Here is a 10,552-nt window from a genome sequence, read left to right as displayed (position 1 = left end):
AGCAACCTAGGAGGAACAGGTTAAACAGATGGAGCTGCATGAACTCTGCAGGCAGCAACATGAGGAGGAGGAGGCAGAGATATATTACAGGAAGCTTGATGACCAGGCTCGTGAGGCTACTCAAGGCTGCCTCACTCGCTGGAATGCCTCACTAACCACGTCAAGGGCAAAGAAGCTCAGGCAGGCTGAACGAGATCTGGAAGAAGCAAAGATCCTGTCTTCATTCATTCAGGAGAAACATTCCAACTCCAATGAAGAGATCTGTGTGAGTTCCAGCCTCTCTTCCTTCTGCTTCCATTTAAGATGGCAACATGCCCTCTGGTGCCCGTAATCCATGCTTTGAATCTGGTAAGGAAAGTGACTTTCTTATTTTAAAGATGGCCTTTAATAGCCTTCTTAGCAATCAAACTCATCTGTCCGAATAGTATAAGTATCAGATCGTGCTTGAAAGCCCTAAGAACCCACATGCGTATAATTTGGCTAGAGCTTATGTCTACGACCTACAACCATACACTGCTGCAATGAGCGTTGGATTACAGGTATGTACAGCCTTGTCAACTGATTCAAAGTGAGATTGCTCTCATCCTTAACTCACCTACAGTGAGGACTGGGGGTGTTGATGTTTTTGAGGAGTTTTCCTTGTCTGTTCAGTCCTTGGTTGGATTGCTAAAATCTATAGAAGGAAGAAACTGAATTGAACTTAACTGTGGTTGGCTCGGTTGCTTGGAAAATTACATAGCACCTTCTGCGATTTCTTCATTGAACACTGCCTTAAAAGGGGCATTCTTGGTGATGGAGTTCAACAGTCTTACACTCTGGAAGACCTTTCACCATGTCTGCAGGCCAAAGGCTGTGCATGTTTCTTGGCACAGAGGGCTGTTCTGAACTCCACAGACTGTAAAAGGAAAGAAGCGTTCAGGAATAGGACCAAGCAGGCTCCAAAGGAGAATGTTAGACAGGCCACATGTACATGGCTTAGGAGAGTCTACCTAATATATCAACTTCCTCGTCTTCCAAGATGGTCATCAAAATAGCTGTCAAACCAAAGTTCCTTCCATACCGCCCATTCTGTAACAAGAAAGAACACTATCTCAACAGTTGACCCAAATTCTCCCAGCTAAAAACTGCTAAGCGAGTTTTTTGGATACAGGAAAATAATCGGTGTTGGAAGTGCTGTGGGACTCATTCTGCTGAACACTGAAGCTCCTGTGGAGCTTGCAATAAAATCGACTTAACTATTATTCATGACATCTTTCTTCAACGAGCAGCACATGCATGATGGTGAGCTCGCCAGATCCAACAATTTACCTTGATCGTCCAACAGGTCCCCTCATGCTGAAGGTGGTCCTAGTGGTGCTGCATTGTCAAAACAAACAACTTGAAACATATGCTATCTTTATGACGGCTCATTATATACATTACTATCATTCATATTGTGAGTTATCATAAAATACAGCTTCACAGATTAGGCCGCCAGTCAGAGGCAAAATGAAACATGTATTAAAACAACTCCTTATATGAAGATGTGTTAGAACACGAGATACAGCCAAGGCAGCTGCTAAGTATGTTGAGAAAAAACGGACACTGTGTGTAACTACGCAACCATTTCGAAACAGGCACCGAAACGGCTAATCTGGCACACACACAGCTGGGAGCCTGAAACTAGATACTTGGTTGATGGGAAATAACTGAAAGAAGGGACCGCCCGGCAAAACAGGGCGGGTCGTTTGTAACAAAAGGAAATTGCGGGAAAAGTTTGACGGACTTGGGTGAACCGTCTGCTAGATGAGACACGCAGCTTAGAACTCACTATGTCGACGTATAAAATAAATCGCGAAGTCATTGGGTGACAGATAAATAGGTTTCATGATAGATTTTCAAACCGTCCAATAAACTCTCCTTAGCTCAAAGTTCCAGTGTCATCGCATCATTCCAGATTAGAAATATTGAACACGACACAACCAATCAAAATGGAGTATTCAGCCCCTTACTCGGGCATGCAGACACTTCAGCCAATGGGAGAGCAGACCGCTGGGAGGAGAGAAGTTATTGTGGAGAGTGAGAGTGAGTGCAGCAGCGCTCACTCTCCGAGAACATGCTCTCCTCATATTTTGAACTAATAATAACTAATTTGCCAACAATACAGTAGCTATGCATTCCCCAAAAAGAAAAGTCTTGGGGGGAAAATAAAGAATTGAAAATCGGTGCGTGGACTGATTTTTGCTTTCACCGGCAACGCTGCTGGCTTACCACTGTAACAAAATATCTTAATCTATGTGATCACATAAACATATATGCGCACACACAATGAAGAATACAAATTCATGTAGCTTCCAGTCACACGCTTTTATTTTAGCACACAGGCTTAATTCTTTCCCAAACCTTTGAGATTTTGTCCTCCCTTGGGTTCCTGCCAAAAAGCTTGCCCCATCCTCAAAGCTTGCCTTATCTTGGCCTCACCAATTATTTTCTGCACCTGTGATGTCAAGCTGACTGTATACTCTCTGTATCTGTGTCGTCGACACTGACCATATATTCTCTAACTCCCTGAAAATAAACTGTTCGTCTCAGAGAGCTGCTCTTTAGCAGATCTCTGATCTGACCCTTGTACCAATAAAAGCAACGTCTGTCTGCCACTTTATTTAAGACCACTAATTGACAAACTGCAGATTAAAGTGACCCTTTAATTTCTGTAACAATTTGGTGTCACGAACAGATTCGAGCTGCGTCCGGGGGGACCATCGACGACGGAATGGTATAGACTAAAATCCTCGTTTGGAGGACCATTCTTCGGTGGGACTCTGGGGCGCCGCCTCGATCTACGTTCCCGAGCTGGGTAAGACAGATGTTGTACGGTGGGAAAGAAGGTTTCTAATAAATAAATAAATTTAAAATCAGATCTAAGATCAGGATTTATTTTATGAGCCAAATACCAACGGATTTTCCGAAAGTGTTTTATTCTAACCAAGGTTTAGAAGAAACCTGGAAATATATATTTACTTCTATTAAGATCATAATGTACATGAAATGAAATGTGGTTTCCACAGTTTCATTGAGATCGTAAAGTACGTGAAATAGGAGGTGATTTATCTATTGAGACGGTAAATGGGTACATGAAATAGATAAAAAGGGAGAATAAACACAAATTGACACAAAGGAAATCCCTAGGTTCATTAAATAAATTATTAAAGAAATAAATACAATTATAAAAAATAAAATAAAATAACTAGAAGTAGCCTATTAACACCATGGGTACCAGTAATAGTAAAACGCTACAGAAGGATCAACAAGTAAGGGAATTGAAGGAATGTTACAAATGTATAAAGGGAAAAGATGAAAGAACAGTGATAAGTTTGGTGGAATGGGAAAGCTTAGGTTTTCCCACAGGAGGAAGCTTTGGTCTAAATCAGCTACAGCAGCTGAAAGTAAGATTACAAGACAGAGAAAAGAAAAAGAGGAAGTACAAGGCTGATTGGTGGGCTTTTGGAGAGTGGGTAGAGGAAGCTAATAACAGAGAAAAGAAAAAGAATAAGAAGCAGGGAGAGGAAAAGGGACAGAGAGACGGGAATCAGGGAGAGAGACAGGGCCAGGAAAAGCGACAAAGAAAGCAGAAAGCATCAGCACCACCACCGTATACTGCTAAATAAATGTGCTTCTTTGTATCCTATGTTCCTTGTGAAAATACTGGATCTGGACCTGGACTCCTATCCTCCCGTATGGCGTCAACCTCCAAATTTACCCAACCACTTCATTAACGACGAGCCTAACATCATCAACGCATACATACCGACGACATCAACACACCAACAACATACCAGCGATCGACATCGACAGGGACGACAACGAGACACCACAAGCCTACGTCCGACGCCTGAAAGTTGTTTTCCACAACCACAGTTGACTGGTGAAACCTGAAACACCACATGAGACTCATCTACACTCCGCATTAATCAGCGGACTGATGTTCTCACTCGGTGACATGTTGGAACACTCGTTCGTTACCTGGAAGACGGCGACCCTTGCTGACACCGTTTTCCACGCTGAACACGCCTATGAGACACACCAAAGGGACAAAGACCGTAAACAAGATCAAAAGAAACAACGTGAGTCTCAGACCCAAGGTCAGCAAAGTCCATCCAGCCTCAGCAAAACACCTCAGGCCAGACCCAACGAGGCGGGGGATTCCGTGGAAGCCGTCTCAGTTGCCGAGGCCGAGGAGGTCACAGCCTAGGCTGCAACACCTGCTATTGCTGCGGCCAGGAAAGACACTGGGCCAGCACCTGTCCCACGGTGTCAAAGAGACGACCATAGGGCAACTGGGGTCAAACAGGTGAATCTGGACAATATCAGAGTTGACGCCGGGAGGAGAGGACCCCAGGGAAAGACCCAAGCCATGGCTCTGCACACCCTGATCAGTGCAGAGCCACTTGTTATCTGCTCACTAGCACCATTCACAGAGTTTGTTTTTTCAACAATCTTTCAGCAGCAGAATTGTCACAGAACCAAAAGCCCCCGACTTTTCAGTACCAGCCAAACAAACAGTAAAAATGCAGATACAGTGGCAATATTCCTGTGCAGAGAATAGAATGTATGTGTTAAGTGTTGTATGAATAACTGTTGTTTATTGTATGGTCTGAACTGCGGACCATCGTCTGACCCACGACTCGGCCAGTGAACAGGGCCCATAGGAACTAAGGTGCGCAGAGCCATTTTGAAAATCTGTATTATCGTGACTGTCTGGGACGTGGTAAGACTTTGGTAGTTGTAGAATGTCTGTTTCCTCCTCGTGTGCACTGTATTTTGTGTTGCAGTTTGAGTGCTGTTGGGATAAAGATGACGGAAATATTATTGTATTGTGAGGGAAATAGAACGACACAAAAAAGTGGATAAGAAATGGACTGTTAAAAGTCACGAACGGAGATAGGAGGAAGTGAGCGACTCGAGGGTTGGAGCATACTGAGAGAGCTTTCTGGAAGAGATTCCAACTGCATGTGCTTTGCTGATGACGTGTGTGTGTGTGTGTGTGTGTGTGTGTGTGTGTGTGTGTGTGTGTGTGTGTGTGTGTGTGTGTGTGTGTGTGTGTGTGTGTGTGTGTGTGTGTGTGTGTGTGTGTGTGTGTGTGTGTGTGTGTGTGTGTGGGGGGGTGGGTGGGTGGGTGTGGGTGTGTGAGACTAACCCCGCCAAGGATCCACAGCTTAGCCACTACATAGTTTTAGATTATAACATTGATTTCCACCCACTCCAAGCTACACACATTTAGCATAGACAATAGTGCTGATTATTAACTAAAACCCATATATAATCATGACTGAACCAACTGACCCCAACGGAACCAACGGAACCATCTGAACCACCAGATCTGTCTCCCCCGCTCACCAACATCCCTGCCAACCTGTGGACAAAACGACACCAGCGCCATCAGCGCTGCATCCACGAGGAAGCCAATTCCACTGCCAAAAGCTAAGTGCTCACACCCAGTGATTACACCCAGCCGAAACCGTGAGCTGCAAAGCACATTGTATCCATTGAATCCATTAAAACGACTCTGTCAGAGGGACCCTAGTATTCATACTAATCACAACATTACTAATCACTAATCACAACAACACAACCGCTAAAAGATAATGGGGTCTTCAAACCTACAACCCGAAAACCGATGGAGTACACGTGGCCACATCGCCATACATCTGGGACTGCATGATACACTGCACCCATGTTAACCAAAAAATAACACAATCAGTAAATGCCCCCTGTGTCTACATACGTAGATGCCTTTGGAGTTCCAAGGGAGGTCCCCTCACAAATTTAAGGCACAAAACCAATTTTCAAGTGGATTTGCGTCTATACAATACTTTGTCCCTGGTTATTGACAAAATGTCGATTAGGTGAACTATTATCTATATATTATCTATTAAGTATTGATCTATTATAATCAACAAGGCTTTGCCAATTACATGTTTCAATTGTTCAAGGCCCTCGGTGAGCAGCTAGACGCAACTTCAGTGGAATACTGTCTGGCTGGACAAAATATTAGGCAAATAGGGAGTCCTACTATCCAAAGCTGGTGTTATTATACTCGTTATTTGTTTTATTTGTTTCTGATGTTCATAGGATGTTGTGGGGTTTTGGGATGTGTTTTTCATTTTGTTATGCATTTCTGCATTCGTTGTTATTAGTTTTATTCTGCCTTTCTTTGAAGCCTCTTTTATTCAATTTAGTTGAACAAAGAACTCCTTCACAGAGCTTGTTAGGAGCTTCGAACATCTGGACTCGGCCAAGATAAAGATAAGGTCTTATCATAAGGCAACCCTCTCGCTATGCACATGTACCTGCCCTGAAGAATATATGACCAGCTTGCTCCGATCATCCGTGCTATGATTTTGAATGTTGTGGGGGTGCAGCAATCGGCATTTTTGGCGCAACCTGAATTTTCCTCTTTGTTTCCCTCCTTAGATACGCCCTCACCCCTGGCGGAGCTGGAAATGGAGATCTGTGGGCTGCGGACCATGGTCTATGGGACAGGTCCACTATAAGAATGGAACTCCTCAGAGTTAGATATAGAGGTGGTGAAGAACTCAACATTCCACCAGATGACCCTTAGACCGCACGCCCCTCCAGTCCGATCCCCCTCTAGCCGGGCTACTCCCCACCTTGATATATGGTCATCTTTTTCCTTTGCCCCCCCATCAAAAGGACTTCCTGGGTTTCCACTGGGTATTACCAGACATCAAGGGCTAGGTTTGTTCTGATAACTATATACAAACAGGGTCATTTGTTTACATAACATTTATTTCTTATGTAACGATCATTTATTTTATTAAATTTGTTCCCGCTTTATTCTTAGTATACATTTACATGTACTTATTGAGGATGGTTGTTGGTTTGTTTTCTGTGTGATGTGCTTTACGTATATATTTTGTTTCCCACGTGTGTTTCATTTTTAACATTGTATTTTGATGTTTTTACATTTCATGTTTTAGTATTTACATTTTCCACATTTTTTTTTTAATTATTATTCTCATGTTTATATGATTAAAAGGGTGGAATGTAACAATATATCTAAATTCATGTGATCACATAAACATATACGCACACACACAATGAAGAATACAACTTCATATAGCTTCAAGTCACACACTTTTATTTTAGCACACAGGGTTAATTCTTTCATAAACCTTTTAGATTGTGTCCTCCTTTGGGTTCCTGCCAAAAAGCTTGCCCCGTCCTCAAAGCTTGCCTTTTCTTGGCCTGACCAATTATTTTCTGCACCTGTGACGTCAAGCTGACTGTATACTCTCTGTATCTGTTTCGTCAAACTGACCATATATTCTCCAACTCCCTGAAAATAAACCGTTCGTCTCAGAGAGCTGCTCCTCAGCACATCTCTGATCTGACCCTTGTACCAATAAAAGCAACGTCTGTCTGCCACTTTATTTAAGACCACCGACCCTTTCATTTCTGTAACACCGCTATGTTATGCGGCGAGAAATAAGCAAACAAAAAAGGTTAATATTGAAATACATTTCCAGAACATACACACTGCATTTGGTGAAAAGTATCCGGGCGGGGATGATGGAAGGAGAGTGATTTCGGAATTGCTGCGGAAAGCAGGGAAAATGTGACCCACCCCATACTTAAAGGTAATTTGGCGGCTTAAGAGTTTTTTTGGTTTTTTTTTGCCTCATTTGAAAGTGCAGAGAGCTTCCAAACAAGGTGTCACTTGTGCAAATCAAGCAGATATTTTTAAAGCTATGATTTGTTAATGACAAGGGTGCGGCAAACAATGTTTCTGAGATAATCACCTTCAAAGAAGACCACTGCTTCTGCCAGCGGGAGCTTCCAGCCAAATCACCAGAGACGTCTCTTTAGTGTGCTGCCTCTCATTTGCACTTGACTGCATTCTAAAAATGACAGATTAATGAATGCTCATTTAGAGTAATGTTGATAGGCTAATTTAGACTTAATAGGCTGTAGGCTACAGGCTGTTTTGTGGCTCCAGACAGATTTTCTTTTTTTCAAAAATTGATTGAAAAGGTTGCCGACCCCTGCCTTAGGGGATTAGTCTTAAACCAGCTCAAGAGGGTACAACCCCTGGTACTCTGAGGATCTGATCACCCACATCTAGTTATTGTAAGATAACCTATACATCTTGGCCCTTCTGGTGCCCCATCAGGAGTTTGTACAGCCCTCGGATGGGCTATTCAAGGTCCTACTTATCTGAACCTGTGTACCATGACGGGACAATGGTGCTACTTCACTGCTTCCCCTTCCACAATAGCTGCGGGTGAACACAAGAGGAACATTTTTACATTATCACATTACATTTAGCAGACGCTTTTATCCAAAGCGACTTACAATTATTCAAACACCGACGGACGCAGCCATCAGGAGCAATTAGGGGTTAAGTGTCTTGCTCAAGGACACTACAGCATGCTAGCAGGAGGAGCCTGGGATCGAACCAGCAACCTTTAGATTGCCTTCCTTCTCCACTTTGTGACAAGGACACTAGGAGATCAGAACTAAGATCTCAACCCTGTCACCCTAAATCTGCTTTTAAAGGGGGGGCAGGATGCTTCACTTCCCCAGGCTGTGTATGCCAGCAGCCAGCTAATAGGGAAAGACCCTGGCGGCATTCTCAAATCCTGGCCAACCACTTCTGGGTGAGCTTTATCAGGCATCACCCTGCAGACCTTCAACCAAGACCAAAATGTTACACAGACAAGGAGAAACTAAAACAGGTGCAGATTATTATGATCGTCAATCCCCAGCTTCATCGCTCCCTGTGACCTGTTGGAAGAGTGACACTGACCTACACTGGAGCAGACGGCCATGTAAGGACAGCCGAGATCACAGTAAACCACCAAACTTACCTCTGTCCAGTTGCACGGCTAGTACCTCTCCCAGAGATCAAGGAGGATGAGTAATGGGATTCTGTGTTTCAAAACATCAGTTTTCGGGGTGGCTGTCAAAGGAGTTACATGATCACACCTGAGGCAGAGAGGATATCACAAGCACTCCTACTGCCTTCCTCCTTTTGTTCTTTCTTTTGACCTCAGCCATGATGTGTGCATCCTGTAAGTGAATTTCCTTATATAATATTTGATTTACCTTGATCACACACCATTTCTGAGATTTTATTTGATGTTAAAATATACACTACTCACAAAAAGTTAGGGATATTCGGCTTTCGGGTGAAATTTCAGGATGAAGATAAAATGCACTATAACCTTTACAGGTGAACTTAATTTGACCTTCTCTAAACTTTTGAATGCACATGTCCAACTGTTCAATGTTTCAGTACTTTTTGCACAACTTGCTGTTCTCTAACAAGGAGCTGAACGGCAAAATTCACAACAGGTGTTTGATCCATGAATCGACCAATACATTTCCTGGTTCAATTCGAATTGGTATTTAAACAGTCCTCTTCATCATGCTGTTCACATTTTGACATCATGAGACCACCTAACAATTGATCAACAGTACCTTGCCATTGCGAGGCTTCAAACAGGATGTTCTCAGAGGGAAGTCGCCACTGAGCTTAGAGTGTCACAGATTGTCTTAAGCAGGCTGCAACAGAGATACAGAGAGACTGGAGGAGTGACAGAAAGGCATAGAAATGGACGTCCTTTGGCCACATCCCACACTAATGATCGCTTCATTGTGAACAGTGCCCTGCAGAACCGGATGATGAATGCCACTCAACTCCAGGCACATTTAAGGGAGGTGAGAGGCACCCAAGTGTCATGTCAGACCATTCAAAACCATTTACATCAGCGTGGTCTGCATGCTAGAAGACCTGCAAGGGTACCTGACCACACCACCAGGCACAGCCATCATTGTCTTGCATGGGCCAGCGAGCATTTACGCTGGACGAGGGACCAGTGGCCTCAGTGCTGTTCTATGATGAAAGTCGATTCACGTTGAGCAGAAATGATGGCCGCCAACGATGTTGGAGACGTCAAGGAGAGCGCTATGCATCAGCCACTGTTGTCACCAGACGAGCCTTTGGTGGTGGTGGTGTTACAGTGTGGGCAGGTGTGTCTAGTCAATACAGAACTGCCCTACACTTTGTGAATGGTACAGTAAGAAGGCCATACTACCTGAATAACATCATTAATCTTCATGGACAACAATGCTCCAGCTCATCGAGGTCGCATCACTAGGGAACGGCTGATGGAGACTGGGGTACCTCAAATGGAGTGGCCTGCACTTTCTCCAGACTTGAATCCCATAGAAAACCTATGGGATCAGCTGAGTCGCCGTGTAGAGGCTCGTCAATTTGTACCCCAGAACCTCAATGACCTGAGGGCCACCCTTCAAGAAGAGTGGGGTTCCATGCCTCAGCAAAAAATAAACCGACTTGTGAACAGCATGAGATGTCGTTGTCAAGCTGTACTTGATGCTCAAGGGCACATGACAAGTTATTGAGACATTGACATTTTTTGTTGTGGTATACACACCACTGTTGTTGGCTTTTGTTTCAATAAATAGTTTGAGATGAGGAAATCACCATTGCATGATTCTACTTAAATGCCCTACTTTCATGATATAA

Source organism: Zeus faber (assembly GCF_960531495.2).
Source record: "Zeus faber genome assembly, chromosome: 2".
In the NCBI taxonomy this organism is placed as follows: Eukaryota; Metazoa; Chordata; class Actinopteri; order Zeiformes; family Zeidae; genus Zeus; species Zeus faber.
The sequence above is the reverse complement of the archived record's forward strand: the minus strand, read 5'-3'. Positions refer to the sequence as shown.